Below are 3,092 nucleotides of genomic sequence, written 5' to 3'. Positions count from 1 at the left end.
AGAGTTTCAATGATACTCAAATCATCAAATTATATCTTATGAAGATATAATTTGATGATTTGAGTATCATTGAAACTCTTGGAGAGTTTTCAAAAGCAATAGAGTATTTGCTTAAATGAGAAACATGCAAAAATTGAATAAGGGTCCATTTCGACCTCAAGAAAAGAATGAGGAACTCATTGGTTATGAAGTACCATATCTTAGTGCAATTGATGCAGTAATGTACCTTGCAAATACTACAAGGCCTGATATAGCCTTTTTTTTTAGTTAATTTGTTAGCAAGTTTGAAATCCCGATCTTATTGGTCATGCTGATTTTGGGTACTTATCTGACCCACATAAAGCTCGATCTCAAATAGGCTATGTGTTCATGTGTGGTGGTACTGCAATATCTTGGAGATATACAAAGCAGTCTATCGTACCTACTTAATTGAATTATGCTGAGATAATAGCTATTCATGAAGAAAGCCGAGAATGTGTATGGTTGAGGTCCATGATACATCTCATTCGAGAAAAATGTGGTGTGAAATATGATAATCTACCCACAATTTTATACGGAGACAATACATCATGCATAGCACATCTTAATGGAGGATTCATAAAAGGAGATAGAACGAAGTACACTTCATCAAAGCTTTTCTACATGCATGAGCTACAAAAGAATTGTGATATCAACGTGCAACAGATTCATTCAAGTAAAAATGTGATTGATTTATTCACCAAGTCTTCTCCAATTATAACTTTTAAGAAGATGGTGCACAAGATCGGGATGCAGAGGTTCAAGGATGTTCTCATTAAGGGGAGTTAATATGCATTGTACTCTTTTTTTCTTACGAGGTTTTGTCCCACTGGTTTTTTCTTGTAAGGTTTTTAATGAGGCAGCCAATATGCGTATTGTTAGAAATGTGTACTCTTTTTCCTTCACTAGGTTTTTTTTCCTACTGAATTTTTTCTAGTAAGGTTTTAACGAGGCAAATTATCTATCTAGACATTCAAGGGGGAGTGTTATAAATGTATTTACATTATAGTGAATGTCTATCAAGATCTAATAAGATTTGGTTGATATCTATTAGGATTTGATATATTTTGTCTATTAGTGTGAAACTAGAGGCAAATTCCCCCTGTAAATAGAAGGACTTCCTTCATTGTAAATTATCCCTTAAAAGAAGAAATAAGATTTACTCTCTCTATTCTCGCTACTCTTCTTCTTGTTCTTTATTGTTTTATAACAATAATTACCTTGCAGTGTTATTTTTCAGTTTATAATTAATTTTCAAACTCTCTCATTTGATTTACTACTTTTGTGGTTGATATAACTACATCATTCTTAAAGAGATTTTAATGACATCTCTTTCTCGTCGCTTTCTCGAATATAAATTTGACACGCCTCTTCCTCGCCACCTACTTCTCTGGTGAAATTATATACCAAATAAGGTACTACTAATACACATTAAACTAATGCATGCATTAACTTTTCAATACACTTTACCAAACGATCCCTTAATTAAATAAAGTAAATTCAGGTGATAATTAAATACTAATAAAATATCTCTATTTGACATAATGTTATAAAAAAAAATATTTTCTTCATTTTTGTATATAAGTCAACTTAATCGATTTGAGGGAAAAAATAAAAATGGCATGTCGTTAAGTACAACTCCCAGATGTCAACGTACCATCCCTTGTGTCTGTGTGTTGTATTTAGAGCCATCAAAATGGGCTTGGCCCTTGAGGCCGACCCAACTCAGCCCGCTATAAGGATTGGGTTGGGTTGTAATTTTTGAGCCCATTTAAAATTGGGGCTTATAAGCCCAGCCTAAGTCAGCCCACTGGCCTCTGAGGCTGGGCTGGGCCAGTCCGTGGGTCAAAATACTATTTAATTTATATTAAAAATATATGAATATTATAAAAGAAAAATAATAATTAAGAATAGTAGTTATTGAATAAGTTTAATATCCTAAATAATATTTAACTTATTAAGTGTTAAACCTTAATCATCAAGTATTGATGTTTCATTTGTTATTGTTATTAAATTTAAACTTAAAATTAAAGAAAATTGTAAGCAAAAAGAATTAAAAATATAATTAGTGATTACTCAATAAATTTTACATAGTATCTTGCACAATATTTTACTAATTAGCACTAAATGACAAATATTAAAATTTCTAATCATAAATATAAAAATTGCATCCACATGAAATATTCAAACACTTGTTGCAGCTACTCGAAATCAATTGCACAACATTACCCAAATTCAAAGCGATAATATTTTTAAGTGAATTTTATATGACATATAACTTTTTGATATTGTTCAACTTATTAAATTTGCATATCAATTTAGATGAATGTTGATGTTAATTAAGATAATGTAATCAATGAGTTTAAATGTGTTTGATAATTTATTGGTGTTGAAAATATTATAAATCATCGTAGAATTATGTATTTTATATAATAATATGTTAGAAGTGCGAATAGATTGTCGTATCTATTATTTTAAATTGAAAAAAAAAATCTAACAAAAAATTGATAAAAATAAAGGGCTAGTCCGCCCCATCCCGTGATCCTATTAGGGCTAGGTTGGGTCATACATTTTAAGGCCCTTTAAAGTGAAGCGCCGGCCCGTTCTAGCCCATCAAATTCTTTAGCCCGTAAGGCTTGGGCTAGGTTGGTTGGGCAGCCCATTTTGACAGCTATAGTTGTATTTGCTCAAATTTGTAGCTTATACGTATCTGTATTGACTTTTTTATTACTCCATCCGTTTTAAAAAAAAATAGCCTACTTTTCTTTTTAGTTTATTTAAAAAAGAATGACTTTTTTTTTATTTTGACAATACTTTAGTTTCAACTTTCCACATGACATATTTAGATCCACATGATTAAAGGATATTTTGTTACATTTGACACTGTTTTAGTTTAAGGATACGAGATTCAAAAGTCTTCTTTATTTTCTTAAATTTTGTGTCAAGTCAAAGTAGGTCATTCTTTTTTAAATTAAGGGAGTAATATTTAATCAATCTTTCTTTTAGGAGTTGTCAAAATGAACTAAAATTAAGTTAATTTGTTCAATTCAACGCTACTCTATATTTATAAAAGA

This window comes from Capsicum annuum, chromosome 3 (genome assembly GCF_002878395.1).
Source record: "Capsicum annuum cultivar UCD-10X-F1 chromosome 3, UCD10Xv1.1, whole genome shotgun sequence".
Lineage (NCBI taxonomy): Eukaryota > Viridiplantae > Streptophyta > Magnoliopsida > Solanales > Solanaceae > Capsicum > Capsicum annuum.
This window is presented reverse-complemented; position numbering follows the sequence as displayed.